The sequence below is a fragment of the Corvus hawaiiensis genome, chromosome 3 (genome assembly GCF_020740725.1).
Source record: "Corvus hawaiiensis isolate bCorHaw1 chromosome 3, bCorHaw1.pri.cur, whole genome shotgun sequence".
Taxonomy (NCBI): domain Eukaryota; kingdom Metazoa; phylum Chordata; class Aves; order Passeriformes; family Corvidae; genus Corvus; species Corvus hawaiiensis.
The window spans coordinates 13,125,922-13,145,179 of record NC_063215.1 but is presented as its reverse complement, the minus strand read 5'-3'; positions in this window follow the sequence as shown (position 1 = coordinate 13,145,179).

Genomic DNA, 19,258 nt, shown 5'->3' with positions numbered 1-19,258 from the left:
CAGAGTAATAAAAATAATTTTTTAAAAAGTCTTTTTAGTCTTTATAATAAGATAAAGACATCAATATTATGCAGTAGCCTGCATGCAAGCATTCTTCAGCAACTTTTTATTACATGTACTGTGTTGAGTTTACCGCTAACTTAATGCACAGATCTTGAATAAAACCAGATAGTTAATTTTGAATATCAAGGATGTAAATAATATGTTCAATTATCTTTATCCTAGTTAAGTTTCTATTATGGGCTATAATGCCTTCTTCCTTAAAACAGTTTTTTGAATAAAGTAGGCACACACTAAAAAATGCTTCTAAATTATTGGCTTGGTTTTCTGACTGAGTAGTCAGGCCACTCTGGTAAAGACTGTTATTTACACAAGCCTAAGACATTGCCCTCAGCTCCATCGTTCTTCAGAAGTCTGAACTTCAAACCAATTCTGCAGTGTTGGAGTCTCAACAACTGTTCTTCTTCAGTGTCATAATCTGTAATAGGAAACAGGCTTTTTTTAATGAAACAAATTATGCAGGCCATTAGTTCATAATTTAAGTAAAGAGTATTGTAGTTGAGAGATTGATGTGGCAAAAGAAACCTTTTTGTTGTAGCAGTGAGTGCAGGATTTCAATGACTAGCAGAGTCATGTAGCTTATTCATTTTTTAGGAACCTTCCCAACTTATCTTTTTAAGAGATGTTTTTATATCTTTTATCTGGCGGGCAGTTTTTGCCCTCAAAGCTATTAATGTTGTCTCAAATCTATGAATTCTCTCTTGAATCAGATGAGAGTATTAGTTTTAGCTGGGGGGTTTTTTTGGACTCTTTCCTGTAATAATTTCAAAACAAAAGAAAATTATTTTTAATGCAGACATTCAGGTCATACATTGGGTTAAAACCACAGAAGATAATAAGATAAATTTTGAGAAAAACTTAATCAGTGCCTGTCTTACCACCCTCAACAATGCCATCCAGTTTTTACTGAAGTCAACAGAACATATTGACTAAGATTTGGAGAGGATATTCTGTTTCCTCTTTGTCTTCTTGAGGTTAAAGTTATACATTAAGGTGTAGTCTTAATGGATTCAGCTGCTACTTTCTTTTAATCTTACTAGAATTAACTCCTATTTTATCAAGGTATACACTCTCACTCTTGGCAAAGTATTTAATTGTAACTAACTAACTGTGTATTCCAGTGGAAATCAGTTGTAGTTTCACCAATAGAATTTACTGATATTGACGTTTGTGTAGTCATCATCTGCCTTGGTGAAGCACAGGAAGACAGTGAGTAGCTACTGTCCTCCCATCCCACTGGTTGCTCCAGGAGGACACAATTCCTTCTCCTGCCTCCCCGAACTAAAGGCTTGCCCAGCTCCATCTTCTGTTACAGATCTCCTTCAATACTTGGTCAGGGAGACCTCTTACTAGACCAGGTTTCTCAGAGCTCCATCCAACCTGGCCTTGAACGTTTCTGAAGTTGGGACATCCACAACTTCTCTGGGCAACCTGTGCCAGTGTCTCACCACCGTCATAGTGAAGAATTTCTTGCTAATATCTAACATTACCTTCTTTCAGTTTTAAGCCATTCCACCTTGTCCTATCATTCTCTGCCCTTGTAAAAAGTCCTTCTCCTTCTCTCTTATAGCTCCTTTGGGTACTGGAAGGTGCTATAAGGTGGCCCCAGAGCCTTCTCTTCTCCAGGCTGAACAGTCCCAACTCTCTCAGCCTGTCTCCATTGGAGGAGTGCTCCAGCCCTCTGAGCATCTTCATGGTGTGATACCTTCTTGTAAAGTATGGTCATGGTGTCTTGAGCTTTGAGTGGCCAAACAAGGAAATTTGCTGGCAGGCAGCAAATGTTATGAAGTGAGAAAAGTGAGTAGACAAGCAGATGCAGAATGTTGTCACAAAGGTAAAAAGACAAGATTAAAAGAGTGGATTTGCGGCATAAATAATTTTTCCCTCTTGGGACCTTGGTGTTTCTCTGATGTTCTGTCCCCAAGAATGTATCCTTACCAGTGCCCAAGTTCCAGAATTATGCTTATATAGCCACGTGACAAGTCAGTTCAGTGAACTCCTTAATGTGAAAATATAATTTAAGAAAATAATTATGCTTCTCCAGGTGAATCATTCTCAGTTTCAGTTCAGTTATACTCCATGTATTACCAATATAAAATTGCAGCTGCAGTTAAGAGTCAGAAAAGTACCATCACATCAGCAGTGACCTGCAATTATATTGGCCTGAAATTATCAAAGATCTTCAGCTTATGCACAAAATTTCTACCTTCCTGCTTGCCTCGGCTCCATGTTCTCAGCCTGTGACTTGCAAGAGTATTGTAGGTGTGGTAAGTAAAATTGACATTTCTCTACCACCAAAAGATAGGTTATCCCCTCTCTCTGGGATCTGCATGATAATTCCTCAAAATCCTCTGGTGTCTCTCAGTACCTGCTCTGATATAAACTCACTTATTAAACCTAAAATGAATAAAAGAAAACAAACCAATGACAAAATATCCACTGTGAGCTCAAGTGAGCCCCAGAATAAGTAGAAGGGAAGTGAGAATGAAACATAGGAAGATGTATGTAGTAACTCTGTATTTCAAAAGCAGCTTCAGACTAACAAACTAACTTAACCATTTGTGATCTCATCTAATACCATCCTTTCTTACCACCCTCCCCAGGAGACCACTATCAGCCTTTGAGCATGTGTAGGTCCCTGAATACCGTCATATCAACACAACATCTGCAGCATGCACCTGTACTAAAAAAACTGTTCTGCACAAGTGAAATCTGAATGAAAACATTTCTCCAGCATTTACTTTTTTCTTCAAGGTTTTCATTTTTTAAGTATCCTTAGGCGTGCTTGCTCAAGTGGAAATACTTTTTTTGACACAAAGAATTCTCTTTCTGAAGGAATAATTATTCTGACTTCAGCAGCAAAACAACTTTAAGAAATTCCAACCCCCTGTCCTGTCATTCCAGCACCGCTGATTTGATACACCACCTCTCCAGCTGTGCTTGCACAGCAGTTTGTCTGGCCTCACTGGTGAATAGGAACACTGAAACAATCTACACTAAAAGTAGCACTCTGAAACAGACCAGTTTTTAATCCAGGCTGTTGCTGTCATCTGCCTCTGCTACAGACTCATAAACAGTTGTCTCAGCATAACAGGGAAGGTAGAGTGGAGTTTTAGATTTTCTTCACTCCATAAATCAATGTGTTATGTACAGTTCAGGGGCAGATTTCATCACACTTAACTATGACTACAATGAGCTGAAATCAAAACCTCTGAATTGAGGTATGTTCATGCATGTATTTATGTGGGTACCAGGTATATAAACTCTAAGGCTCCTAATGCAGAGAAAGCCAATGCATGCACAGAGTGATTCAGCTGACTTCAGACAGGAGATAGCCTGAGACACCTGTGTCTAATGGCTATCTGTGTTTAGGTGACTGAAGTCAGCTGTAGGAGCCTACCTGAGGGTAAACTACATTGGCATACAGCTCTGCTAACTGTTTTGACCAGCCATTGGCTAAAGGGGAGAGTAGACAGCTGCCAGGTCTGTAATCTTAAACTGAATCCTAATCCTAAAACTTTATATTCTCACCTAAGTAGGTCTTAGGTTCTGTGCCCACTCATAGGTGTCTCTTACTATTTGAGACCTCCCATGGCATCCAGGCTGCCTGGGACTAGTTGATACGAGATTCAGCCTGTAGCCTGATGAAATGCCAGGCAGTATATTTGGAAAGCATTACACACAAGTGTTCAGAAGGCCTAAACCCTGATTTATGTGTAGGCATGTCTCGTGTCCATAGACATTTCTCTAATCGTACAGCCAGTCTGTGTAGCCTTCCATGCCATGTCACCTCTTAGTTCTGCCAAGAGGATGCTCTGCGGGTTTCCCTGATGAATGAACCTTTAGGAAGTCATAAACTTTCTCTGAACTGATTTACCCATGACCTCAAAACCAGCTATATTGGAAGAAGTGATGTGATGGTACATGGAGTCACTGAGAAACTGGACAAGAAGGGGGCAGAAGGGGGAGAGCAGAAACTTAAACCGCTATTAAACCAGAAAAAAAAATCTGAAAACATACAATTTTTAAATATATATTTGACAAAATCAAAGCAAAATAACAGAATACCCTGAGAATCTGTAAAGTTTAATATGTGAACAGCATGCTTCACTGCCCAACATGCTGAGCAGTTAAGGTTTCCTGCTTACAGACAAATTGATAAGGCATGTGCATAATTTACTAATGCTTATGTAATGAAAAGTTAATTTAAGGTTGTATGTAATCTTTCCTTTCCACTTTCTATAATAATTAATTTTAAAAAGAAACATGCATGAGGATCATAAATGATGAAAAATATATTCTATGTTTCTAATACATTGAAAAATAAATACTTCAGAAAGGCTTCCTGAAATACAAGTGGGAAATTAATTTGAATCTAAATGTTTCACTGTAAATTATATATCACATTCTTCCAAAAATTACTTGTCCATTCTATGACAAGATACTATACGCATTATTTTCATCTCAGTATCTGTTCAGTTAACAGCCCTGCAGAACTGTATAGTCACTGTGAATGAAAAATGAAGATGAGAAACTGATATGATCTATAATTAGACTACAGTGGTTGTTTTTGTTCATAGGTTTTTGAATAGAATATGGTGCACTGTGTAGGAAAAAGTCTTTCAGTTTTTGCTCTCAGATTCAAGGTTGTGAAAATGTAAAATTCAAATTTCTGTATGTTTTGACTGATTTTGCATTCATTTAAAAACACCTGGCTTTAATATGTATTTCAAAGCCTTATTTAAAACCTACATTGAATTTTAAGTTAAGTTGATTTTTCTAAGATTTATAATACCAACATTTATCCTGGAAAAAGAGTATTTATCCATTGTAACGGAGCAAAGAAAACTAGAGAACAATATAAATATCTCATTTAAAAGCCGACTAAAGGATCCCTCTAGTAATTTTCTGGATGTTAAAAGTAATTGTATTTTCTTAAGCTCCTTGAGGTCTACACTTCCTAAAAGTAGGGAAGTTTTAAAAATATTTTCATCTCAATCTTTTGACCAGGAAAAAACAGAGGAGGACTGAGTTGTTTGGGAGACTGAGGAGATCTTATTTACTTGTAGAATACTTTAGATGTGACTCAGACAGCAAAAACTTGACAACTGTCTTGCCATCATGTCTAACTTAGTCATTCCTTAGAAAAGCAGGTGAATTTTGCACCTGTAACAATGGAGATTTAGGGTCAAGGGACTGAAAAGACAGGAAGGTCAATGGCACAGAGCTACAAAGGGTAAGTGGGATGCCCAAGGTGTGGGGGACGTATGAAGGCGATTGAAAGGTCTTTTGAGGAGGGCTTTATTTATTTAATATTCAGTGACATTAAATGCGTAAGGAAAAGGGATGAGACAGTCTGCAGACAAGACACTTGACTGGATGAATACATTTGGAATGGAATAGGGCTGGAGTAAGATCTTTCTGCAGAAATCTGGATGGCCTCTATTCTTTTGCCTTTTCTCCCTCTCCATCCCAGCCCTTCTTAGTCATTCCCATCCTTCCTAACCTATTTAGATGAAGTCTTCATCTCAATTTTGCATCTGCTGAGTGCTCGCATATCCTCATCAAGATCACTTATTTCTATCCCTGAATTTCCACATGAAGTGTTTCCTCCCCGTCCTCCTTTTCCGATTCCTCCTACCTTCTCCTTTGAATTTATCATTGGATTGAATTCAGATACCAAGGAACTAAAGGGAACTAAAAAAATAAAGTCATTCAGTCATAGGTACCCTGATATATCTTGATAGAGTATTTCTGTAGATTGCATGGATGAGAGCCATACAACGAGTGTAGCTGTGGAGGGGAGCATGAGAGAAGATCTGTTTAAGACAGGGTGATGAGCACTGTATAGACAGGGGCTTGGTTCTGAAAAACAGCCGGAATTAAAAATAAGATTTCTGTACCCAAGGTAATGACTTCCTCTTTCAGGCTCATTTAGCAGCAACCTGGGAACTCTGTCCTGTGGTGCAGTCACCCATAGTTGCCTACAAGTGAAGCACAAAAAAATAGCATAGGCGGAACTTTTTTTCACAAGATGACAAAAATGCTTTGAAACCTCTATGCATTCATCCCTCAAAACATCCCTTACCTCAGCAGAGCTATGACAGATTCTTTCCTCCACAGCTTTTACAGCTGCAGATGCAGACACTGCACACTCTTTGTCGCCATGTAGTTATTCTGGCATTTCTATTTTATGTAGAAAACAGACATGTTTTTTCCACAATGCTTCTACCTTGCTGATTCAGAGCCACTGTCTTTGGTAGAGTCTGCAAAGTGGGAAATGAATACAAAGCTTATTTAGCCCTACACAACCCAAAGTATAAACTATTTGCTATTTTTCTGTAGCAGCATCTTTTATCTTCCATCTTGTCTTTGCAAATCCTGAGAAAGCAGACATAGTGGGACTTGAAACAGTTCTCAGGGGAACAGGGAGGCCGGGTGTCTTTGGACAGAAAATGACTGCTGAAGTACCCTTCATAAAGAATAGAAAAAAAAGGCCTGCAGTGCTTTGAACGAAGTCACTCACATTTATAATACAAATCAAGCATTCTTTGTGACACTTCCCACTATCACATCCCACAGACATCAACAATCTCTATTGCCACACCATCTGACAAGGTCCTAATCTCTTTGCTTTAAAAGCCTTTTTGGACACCTATTGCTTTCTGCAGTTAAGCATGGTCTTTGTTGGCTCTTAGAGGCATTCAGTAGGATGCACTGTATGGAAAGGCTCCTAGGAAAAAGGCATATGGGCATATCATACTTGAAAGCATCTTGCTAAACACTGAATTCCTTTTTATGTGCTTTATGAGAAAGGATGTTGTGAGATTTTGCATTAAGTGATGTTTTACATGTAAAATACAAAGGAGAACTGGTTGGTGAATTCTTTCTGATGTTAGCGTTGTTCACTGGATTTGGGGATAGGCAATAAAAGAAGGACTCATCTGGCTGACACCATTAATTGCCAAATCTAGGCTAGTTATTCTACACTCCTAGACAGACAGTGTTGAATAACTGTCATTTCTAGAACATAATCCACTGCACTCTACAGTAGATATTTTGGATCTCTGCTACAATTAAGATAAATTGTGTCCTAACATTCTAGAAGCTAATGCTATCTTAGGCTTGGTTTTGTTTACAAGGAAGAAACTCCAGAAGAGCTACTTGGAAAAATAATCTTGGAAGCAGTAATCACAATTTTAAATTAAATAATCTGTAATTAAGGCACCCATTTCAAGATGGATGACTTTGAGCTATTTACTAAAATCAATGTAAATGAAAAATAAAGGATAGAAACACAGTGAAAGTTTGAAATTTCCTTTAAGGTACTGTGGAACATCTTAAATTACAAGTGAAAACACTGCATAAAAAGACTTCAAACTGTCTGTGAAGTATTCTGGAAGTAATATAGAGAATGAATGGGAAAGAAAAAAAAAATTAGAATAAAATGAAAGAGGTGTCAAAACTCAACCTAATACAGTTCTTATAAAATAAATCAAAACAAATGGAAAGAAATTATTCACTAAAAAGTGCAAAAGAGAACAAAGGAAATAGAAGCAGATATTAAGAAGCAAGAATGGAGTCATTATTTAAAATAATGTAGGTATGACCTATGAAACAGGTGACTGATGTGTATCACTTTTCAATTTGGCTGATAATATTGGCAATGGAAAAAAAGACAGAACCACTATAGACAGTGAAAAATAGTAACTTAAACTAAGGGAATATGAAATTTTATAATGAAAGAATAATAAAAAAATTGTGGAAGGGTAATCATGACTGAAGCTATATGTGCACATTTTTCCACTGCTTAGAAAAAACACAGAAATAAAAGCAAAAAGAAAGAATTGCAAACTGCAGCCAAGAAAGGAAATTCTGGGTTTAAAGCAGCCTGGATTAATCAATATTTGTCTGGATAAAAGTTACTTTGCAGGAAAAAAATAACTACTTCTTTTGGTAATCTAAATATTTTTATAATGTTTGTATGGAGAATAAACTTCACCTGAAATTATGATCAGCTATATCCTCCAAACTACAAGCAGGAAAACAGCAACAGTTTAGGGATATACCTGTAAGTGACTGTCACAATCTGGTACTCAGATTTTGGCTATGTGCCCTGACTGAATACCCACTCCCTTGTTTCAGCTCCTTTTTTCCTTCACTCTGCCTCCTCCTAATCCTTCTGTCCTGGTTCCAGGCAGACCAGGGTCAATTTTGGCAGTAGCCAGTAATGGGCATGGCTGGGACATGGAGGCGATTTTCTAGCACCTCACATCATTTTCCAGGAAAGGGGAAGGTGGTTTTTCCAAGTTGGCATAGTGTGGCCGGGAAATGGTAGGGTATTGCTGGGCTCCACATGGCATAGTGGTGACTCACTTGCCCCTCTTGCATGCTTTTGTTGCTGTTGCTGATCATTTTCTTTTCTCATTGCTGTTTCCAGTAAATTTTTCTGGTCTCAGCTTGTGATCTTCACCTTTTGTGCCTCCAATTCTCCTCTCCAGCAGAGCAGGAGGGAGAAGTGGGGGTGAGGGAGTGGTGTGAGGTTTCAGAGATAACACTTAACTGGAGAATACCATTCCAAAACCATGACACCTTCCCATCCTCTCTTTCTGGCCAGCAACACCAACAGCAGCTGTATTTTTAATAGAACTGCTTTTTCTGTATTTTTTGTCTGATGATGAACACCTAATACCTCCACCAAATAAAACCAAGCAAACAAAATCAAAATTGGAGTTGATTTATTTATGAAAATAAAGAGTTTTTACAGCTGACTTCCACCATGCAGTAAGGTGTGTGTAAATCAGTTTGGCATCTGGACTAAGCTCTCCAACCAACCACTATCTACCATAGAATTTGCCTTCAACCATTTCTACTTAGACATCTGTATTTAACAAAGTATTAAGCAGAAGCTGAAGCCCCATTAATATAAGTGCCTAAGTTGATACAGGTGTTGAAGTGTTACCTTGAATGAAGATGCTGCTCTGAGCTATAGTGTTAACACAAAGTCCTGCAAACCTTTTGGTACTAAGTGCTGATTACCCTCAGTTTTGTCTTTTTCAAAGAAATTGAGGTCACTCTGTGTAAGGAATGATTGGTGGATTCCTGCTCCCACAGAAGTCAGTAATTAAACAATCCACTGTCTTGGCTTTACAAACATTTTTTTGATATGTTAGCCCTAATTCTGTAATCACCTATGCTTTATATCTAGTTAATGATCTATACTTCTATCCTATTAGCATGGTGTGGTCTGGCTTTTGGAAGGGATTTCTTATGGCTGCAAAAGGTGGCCAGACTGAGGCCTACATCCCCAAAACTGTTCAAAGTAACTATTATTTCTCTGTCACACACATCTAAGTGTATTAAGAAACTCATGAATGCAGATTAGCTACAAAATATGTACATGTGAAGTTTTTATTTTAATACCCAATTAAGTGGTTGAATGAAGTTACTCAGATGGTTGAAATCTGCCAGTTACTTTAAGCATTCTTGTAATGGAGTAAACAATTCCTTGTAGGAGGAGTCAGGGCATTATTGTCACCCAGATATAATTAGGGATCAAAACAGTGCCATAAAGACAACTAGAATTTTGTGCTCAGAAAGGGAGAGCCCTTTACAATGTACCACAAAATGCCTCGAGGCTGTTTTAAACAAAGCTCTCAAGGAATGCTCTGGCAAATGACCTGACAGCAGTCATGATTTATTTGTATTTTCTTAGATGTTTCTCTTGAGTCATAAGAACAGATTATAACCTAGTTTATCTGTGACATGAGATCATTAACTTCAGGAAGTAAAAAATTATACCTCTCCTGGGCAGAGTTCTTTAAAATGCTGTTTCTAACAATTTACTGGCCTTAGAAAGTTCACTGCTTTGTCATATTTACAACTTGTCTCATATTAAAGCCTCACACACACATCATTTTGGGGGCAGATAAATGGATAATACATACTGTATTATAATGTGGTATGGCATTTCCAAGTATAGATCATTATAAAAGTGCATGGAATATTCCTAGATAACTAATATCTAATGAATGTTTTATATTTTCACTTTACAGAGATTTTTGATGTTTGGGAACACAGATGGTGAAATCAATAAAACAACAATGTCTGAATAGGATCTATCATTAATTATTCTTTCACCCACAGACAGAGTACTGCTGTGGAGGCAGAGATGAACAGAAGAGCTGAAGGAATTAGTTTCCCTTTTGTTACCAATGTATTGTCTTGATATCATATTCTTTTAAAGTTTAAATTAGCCAGATATTCAAAATAGTTTTGTTGATTTTTCTGGGGAAGTATTGGCTTTGTTTAATTTTTAAAGAAAAGTCCAAGCCCAGGATTTACTGAGATGCCATCACTCTGATAAACACTGACAGGTAACTGATTACAGGGAGCAAGAAAGACATCATTGCAGAAACAGTGGTCTTGGTGGCAATCAGCACTTCATGAATAAGTGAGTTCTGTGCTCTGTGGATACTAGTATCAGTGTAATGTAATAAAAGATGATCTGTTAAGCCAGTGGGACATCACTCTTAACTCTGGGAATCTGAAAGCTTACTTGAAAAAAAATTCTCTGGATTTTGCATGTAGTCAATGGCGAGGAAAAGCAGACCACCTACAATGATTGTCAGATAGAAAAATATTAGACAAATATTTCAAAATAGGGTGTGTCTCCCTTTGTCCACTGAATCGTAGAGATGACATTCACCTTTTTTATCTTTATCTATGTAAAAGTTAGTGTTCTAAAGGTTATTTTTGTCTATTGACTTGAAAGATATCTAGGCTATCTTTGATTGAGATATCTGCACAGAAGATGTGAGTTTAGGTGAGATGAAATCCTCTAATGACTCTGTATCATGAAGTCTGTTTCACTTATGGCACTCCAAGCAGTATTCCTTCCTTCCTGGCTCTGATAAATTTCACAGATTTGAAGAAACTTGCTGATATTTATTCCTTCGTACTACCTAAAACACAATTAGGCCAACACTTAACAAGAGATTCCCAAGCAAGGGTCTAGTCTACCCATAGAAATATGTGACTTAAGACTGCATTTTAGGCAATAAAATAAATGCACCATCACTTTACTATTTTCAGCAGTTAGAGAGAGAATCTTTCTTTGGAGGTATAGACTTATTTCTTTTTATTGACTGCATAAATATTGTAGGTATTAATTTAAGGCTAGTTCACTAGAGAAGGGCTCCATCTTGTCTATCTGTTAAAAAGTTAGTTATTTGGTTAGTTAGTTTGTTTGTTTGTTTGTTCATTTGTTCATTAGTTACCCTAAGTTATACTTTTTGATTTTGTTTCATTTTTTGTAGTTGGTGGAGACAAGCATCTAGAGGATGATTCATCCTGAAGCATTTCATCATTTTACTGGTGAAACAAATCCTAATTTAGATATATCAATCTCATATGCAAGAGAATAGAATAGAATAGAATAGAATAATAGAATAGAATAGAATGGAATAGCAACAATATTTCAATTGCAGTTGGAAGGGACGTAGAGCACTCATCCAGTCCAACTGTGTGACCAATTCCAGGCCGACCAGAAGTCAAAGCATTTTGTTAAAGGCATTGTCCAAAGGCCTCTTAAGCACTGACAGGCTTGAACTGCATAACTCTCATAAGGAATTGCACAAAAACAGAAACTCAGACTGAGATTTCCAAAACTACAATCTCACAAGGACAAGAATGAGAATGGTAGCTACTTATAAACCAAATTTTTTTTTTTTTCAGAAAGTTCCTTAGATTTTTTGCCTATAAAGGTAAAATACGAGAGCTGTTTACCAAATTTATATCTGTGGAAAATTAGTTGAGAAACTTTTTACCCATTTAATTTATTAAAAATAATTAAAAAAAAATTGTTAGACAATGCTTTTCATATGAGGAAAAAAAATCTATATTTACAATAAAAATTTATTTCCAGGGAAAACTAAATAGAGACACTCAGTATGGCCCACCTGAACCAACTGGACTCCTGGTAGTCTTCAAACACAAGCATGAGCAATAACAGCCACCATACCTGTAGGAGAGTTCACTCAGTGAATTGCACTGAGGGATGGACATTCAGATAAGTAACAACTTCCTCTGGACAGTGTAATCCTGACCTGAGTCTTTAGTGCCTTAATGTTTGTAGAGCCCTACAACAAACTGTAACAGGAAGGTACTGAACCTTACAACGCTGTAGCCGGGAATATGTTCTGCATACACTTCTAAGGAACTGGAAAAGCAGTCTCTTCATTCTGACATCCTGATCAGTAACCTGGGATCCTCCAAAGGTATGTGCACTTGTATGTATTAAAGCCTGCCAGAGATGAACTGAGAACTGAGGTCAAGCCCTTTGTTTTCCATGGAAATACTTGCTTAATTCTCTTGAACTCTGTGCTCTGTACTTAGTTCTAGCCATTTTCTCCTCATCTTGGTAGTGGGTTAAAAACAAACAAAAAAAGGCTTTCTTGTCACTTGTTTTCATGTTTCCATTAATTTTGAAGGCCCTCTGGGACCTTCTTCTGCTTCCTTTACTTACCAGAAAAGAAGGGTTCTTGTTTTAGTAATGAGAGCAAACATGATGGTTACCCCTAAATTTTGGGGTTCTGTTTTTGTCCAATCCATATTTTTCAGTCACAGCCTATTCAGCAAAAGGGACTCTTCCTCTGGAAAATCACTTAGACAAAAAATACACTTGTGAAGAGTTAGTGTAATGGGCAAGATAAAAAGACATTCTTTATCTAAACCTCATTTTCACATCTCAACTTTGTAAACTTTGCACAAGAGGTAGAAAAGTAATAATCAGATATTCTTCCCATGAGGTATTAACTGTTCTGTAACACAAGGGAGATCCACCAGGAGAAAATGAGCCCTAATGAGAAACTTTAGAAAGAAAAGAAAACAGGAAAATATGGAAGCTGAGTCATTTATGTAAAACTGGGTTCATTCCAGACAGACTGTTTTGTGACCAAGCTTTTTTATTAGCTACTTTTGTATGAACTGCCTTGTAAACAAAATAAATCATGGACAATAAAAGCCGTATAAAAGCCTCATATAAACCTTTTCAGAATTTATCTCTAATAAATATAGCCTTTTCCAATTAGGGGCAGATATTTAGTACTTGTTAATTGAAATTTATTTTTCAATAAACTTTTACTGCCAGTTTTTAAATTTACAATGAATATGTAATACTCTCAAGTTGGCAGTTCTCATCAGTAAGAAATATTTCATACAGACAAAATCTAATCTAAATGACATGATACTAAAGCTTCCTTGGTTAATCCATCTGCTATGTCCTTTAAGCACTATATTTGAAGAATTCATTCAGAAATTTCTGTAAAAGGTGTCTAAATAGTCAATGAATCAGAAAAGAATTCTTGTCCTTTATCTATAGGTCTCTCAATCTGTCAAAGTAGGTAAAGCAAGTAATTGTGATTAACTGTAAGTGGAACCTATTTTCCACCTACACTATCTTTGAGTAGAATTAGTAAATACTTAAGAAATTGTAATCTTTAATCTTTGTAACACTTGAAATTTCTAGGAAACCTCAATTTTGTCCAAGGAAATAGTCTAGAAGGGTTGAATTTCTCTTATAACTAGGACTGAAAAAAACTACCACCAAAATATTATGTTTAATCCCTCCAACAAAATTACATAGGTTAGTAGATCCCATTATCATTATGGTATTAATATCTCCTGCCAACAAATGAGAAGGCCCATTAAATCCACAACAGTCCAGCAGTAAAACATATTTACTACCATCAAGTAGGATCTTGCTGAAAATTATTCTCACACAGTGAATCCTTTACTCCTCTGGAGGGATTTAAACTCCAGTGTGCAGTGCAATGCATTCACTTAATGAAATACAAATTAATTTTCTGGCTATGCTGTCACTCCTTAATCTTTCAGATCTGAGCTACCTGACATGCAGGAGGGTTTGAGCTACCCTCAGTTTTTATTCTGTGGATCAAAGACATTCCTGATCAGCATATTATATGCTAAACCACGTTCTTTTAAAAAATACAGAAAAAAAAGCAGACAAACAAACCAACAAAAAACCCCCACCGCATAGCCCCTCCATAAAAACCCGTATCATAACAAACCAAACACGGACTATGACTGCAAAATTATCCCCTGGTAATAATCTCAGTATAAGACCTAATGAACTGTTTATTTGGATCTAACTTTGCCAGCTCCATAGAATGAAATTTCACTTTCTTATTCACAGAAGTCACTTTGTAATCAGCTTCTCAGTATTTTCTCTCAATGTTTAAAAACACTGAGTAGCTCTTAGGCTACTTACAGTTTAACTAAATAGATCGATCCACACTATTGCTCTGTTTTATTGGAATGAGATTTTTTTTTTTATGTTCCCCTAGGACAAAACTTTTTCATTACCTCACAGTGATTACCTCGATACTACCAGAGTATGCTAATAGTCTAAAACTACTTCACAAAGAATGTGGGTTCATTTCTGCCTGAGGTCATGGAAGCCAGATTTGCAGTATGAGTTTTTAAGGTAAAGACATTCATGAAGAGGGGACCTTCCCAATCAGTTGTTCAAAGAATGTGACTTTCTGAGCCATAGGCCAGACTCTCAGATTTGTTCCGGTCTTTGTGCAATACTGGTCATTGGACTAAACATCCCTGGGCATTTGTACCAACATTCGTACCCATTCTTGGCTGTACTGTAATACACAGTTATGATGGAGAATCAGTACACACAGTGGGAAACTGGGCAGAAACACTGGTGTTTTCGTAGGTAGAAAATATAAACAGCGTGGAATTTGCTGTGGCATTCAGGTCACACTCTAGAAAGCTAGCAGAAAATTATTTAAATGTCTTCCCCAGAGTCTACGAGTATGACACACCTGAGCATCTGGAGCATTATGGACAAACATGCTTACAGCAGTAGCAGTTGAGAGAGCACAGAACACTCACGGCTGTTTACATGGTTTTCAAAACAAAGTCAGGAATGAAAATGACAGAAAATCAAAATAATAGTAGAAACAGTACTTATTTTTTTTAAAAAATTAATCATTAGTGTAATCTTAATAATCTCAGATATCCTACAGTATAAGCAGTTTTGGAGAGGTATATTATTATTTATTTATTAAATATATATATATATTTATGATAACTAAATTATTTAGTGCTCATCTTTGTACCCTGAAATCTCAGAGTATGATTCTTTTTATTGCAGTTATTCTGTTACCCAGGACCTTGTCCAGATGGCTTTTGAATACTTCCAAGGATAGACTACACCACTTCCCAGGGCACCTCTGCCAGTTTTCCACACTTTCACAGTGAAGAAGTGTTTCCTGATGATCAGGAAACCTCCCATATTTCAGGTTGTGCCTATTGCTTCTGGTGCCTCACTTGGCATCACTGAGTAAAGCCTGCCTCAGAAAGGGCTGCAGATATTCACAAAGCTGAAATAATACAAATAGCCTCCAGGATAAAACCAAAACCAGAACCTTTCTATCCAGAAAAGAGCTTCTCACAGATGTTTCATATTATATGTGCCATCTGAGGAGAAAAATGTGTGGTATTATAGTAGTACTTCAGGCCATTTCTGAGTAGAGTCAGAGGAGAGGACTGTCTTCTATTAACTGTAGAATAAAGTGGCTGTTATCAAGAGTCATGGAGGTTTTAGTCTTTGTAAATGAGATTCGAATTTATGTAAAGTACTAGAAATGAACAAGAATGGAGAAAGAACTTTTCAATTATTACAGGCCAAAATACAACACTAGAGTTGTAACAATATAGTTCTCCACTTTGATTCACCAAGATGACTCATTCTAATAATGGGGAAATTTATTTTAGGGCCTTAAATGTAGTTTGGTTTGTATGCCCATGCAGTTCTGGCTTAGCTTATCCATTACTCATTTTGAACTGCTTAAGAACCCTTCTTAAATATATGCCAGAAGGGTTGTTAATTGTAATGGCTGTGAGATGCTGTGAACACCCACACTTATGACATAGCCAAAACCCAATTTATTTCTCAGGGATCACCATCAAAACAGTCTGTTAATAATATCTTATAGTTATGAGCAATGGAGACAACAGAATTATTTTTAAATTTGAAGTCACAGAAATAATATATGTAGGCTTAAAAAGTAATTTTTGAAAAGCTGACATTTCTTGCTATTCAGAAAAGGAATAGCTCACAAGCAATAGAACTCTAAAGCACTAGTCATTATGAGCTATGATTAAGCATGGTTTGATGATAAAATAAGTACTTTTGTTTGTTGCTTTTACATGCCATATCCACTAGTTTTCATAGACTTTGAGAGAGCAAGTGTGACATTACAGATAACTGTGATTCCTAAGAGTGATTTATTAATGAAGCCCTAATTCATGTATTAGTCAAGGGACTAAAGTATGCTGCATAATAACATTGTCCAGAGTTTTAAATATAGACAATCAAAGAAGTGTTGGGGTTTTTTGCTGTGTATCAGAGAGTCTGGAATCTCTTTTCAGGGTTGAATGCCTTTGTAATGGAAGATGCAAACTGCATGCACATTAAAAAATCCTGAGGATAATGAATTTTCTGAAGAAGATTCCTTTGATTTGCTACAGAAGTAAAGCATCATCAACAGCTACTATATGAAAAGTTAGTGTTCACACTGACTTTAATGACTCTATAAGTGATGGTATGGTACAATGGAAAATTGGTCTGTTTTGAATTTTAGTGAGACAAAATAAATGAGGCTCCAAAAACCATTTTGAATATGGTTCACATCTCTTCTCTGAACTTGATGATCCTAAAATCAAAATATATCACAGGAAACAAATCTTGCAAAAAAATCTCAATACATTAAAAGAGGTACTGCAAAAAGACCCAAAGTCAAGAGAGTGTGCAGGCACAAGAGCATTAGCTAGTCTGTCATAATTTTATGTGTTTATTGGCCAGAGAAAGTATCCCCATGAATGCATTTACATATGTAAGAGAGAAGCAGAAATATTTGAAACCTTTCAAATAAAGTCTTTATTATATTTAAATGCATATTCTACTGACAGTTTTCTTGTAGATATGCACTACATGAATGAACTACTATCCATTTCTAATAGATAATAAGTGGAAATCAACACAGAGAAACAAAGACAATAATTAGAGTTTTACTTTGCTGGGATGTTTAGAAAGTATATGTGAGTAACAATTCTCTGCCACAGGACAATAGCTGATACCCATCAAAATACCATGGCTCAAACTGAGCCAGCCACAGATAAGTGTGGCTCTTGTAGTCATGCATATTTTGAAAGTCCTTAATGATATATGTGGAGGATGTAATGGTATAATTCAGTGGTAAATAGTTTTCACAGATCCTGGAATCACAGGAAACTGGCTCATTATCTTTGCAAAATAAAATGTATATTAAAACAGGTAGCCCTCCGCACCAATCAGAAAATATAGTGCTAAAACTAGATAGCCAAGATATCTGTAAAAGCATAAGATCTGTGTGATTTTGAAAACTCAAGCCCACATTTAATTAGTTGAGTATAATCAAAGTTCAGATTCAAATCTCATAGTGTCTGCCTTTTGTTCTTTAATCAAGAGTAAAATATCTGTTTTAAAATTTATCATATTTAAGGATCCCTACTGATTGTCAGAGGAGGTACCAATGTGTAAATCCCAGCTAAGAGTTAGGGTTTCCACATCTCAGCTGTCTGAAGGAGAGACAGATCTAAGTTTTATAAATAATTAGGAACACAGACAGGATAGAATCTTAACAAAGTATATAAGCATTTGTTTGCTAATGATTGATGAGAGGAGCTATACTATAGAGAGCAGCACTGTCAGGATGAATTGCCTTTTCTTTCACAAGCATTTATTTTTTGAATCTATTGTGATATTAAAATGTAACATCATTCATCTGAATGTTCTCATTTAAAATAATGTGTATCTAATTTATCCTGGCAATAAACAAGCTAAATTTAGGTTGAAAGGCCAAGGAGATATAAATGAAGGCAATGGAAAATTCTATTCTGCTCAGATGACAATTTGTTTCTAAGTCTGTTTTTTATTGTTAACAGCAAGGAAAAGAAGCTTAAAGGGGCTCCTTTGTTTCACTACTTGATTTTGTTCAGTAAAGCTGTAAATGTTGTAAAAATCCAGTATGTGTCATCCTGAAAATATAGCTTTGAACTATTTCAAGAAAGAGTAAATGTATCTTTAAAAGGTCTGCTCAATCATAATGTTGAAGCTGGGCATTCTGTACTGATAAAAGTACAGAATCATAAAAGCAGCAGACCAAGAAGAAGTAGCAATGGATTTAATACCTCACTCACTTGTTAAATTCTGTGACCCATGTTATTCGGGTCAGAATACATGCTTTCAAAGGTGTACCAAATTAAAGTTAGAAACCAAATCCAGGGCATATGAATTTTATTACTCTCTGGACAGTACAAAAACTTTATGCTTTTAACAACACCTAAGAAAAAGAGAAGACATTTTCTTGATCATAGAACTGTCATTCTTTGGGATTCCACTTCACTTGTCAGAAATGAAAGTAGAATAAAATATTCAAAACCCAAAGACTGAAATAGCAACTGTCTTTTGGAACTGGATGTTGTAAGTAAATATAGAAACAGCAGTCAACAGAGTCAGGAAGCTCTGCAGAGGGTTCTGGACAGTCTCAGTCAATGGGCTGAGGCCAATTGTATGAGGTTCAACAAGGCAAAATGCCCGGTCCAGCACTTGGGTCATAACGATCCCCTGTAGTGCTACAGGTTGGGGAAGAGTTGCTGGAAATCTGCTCGTCACAAAAGAACCTGAGGATGGTAGTCAACAGCAGCTGAACATGAGCCAGCGTGCGCCCAGGTGGCCATGAAGGCCAATGGCATCCTGGCCTGTATTAGCAATAGTGTGGCCAGCAGGACCGGGGCAGTGATTGTCCCCCTGTACTCAGCACTGGCTAGGCTGCACCTCAAATCCTGTGTCCAGTTTTGGGCCTCTCACTAACAGAAAGACATTGAGGGGCCCAAGCAAGTCCAGGGAAAGACAACAGAGCTGGGGAAGGGTCTGGAGCACAGGTCTGATGAGGAGCAGCTGAGGGACCTGGGGGTGTTTAGCCTGGAGAAAAGGAGGCTCAGAATCACAGAATAACGAGGTTGGAAGAGACTTCCTAGATCATCGAGTCCAACCCATGCCCTAACACCTCAACCAGACTATGGCACCAAGTGCCACGTCCAGTCTTTTTTTAAACAC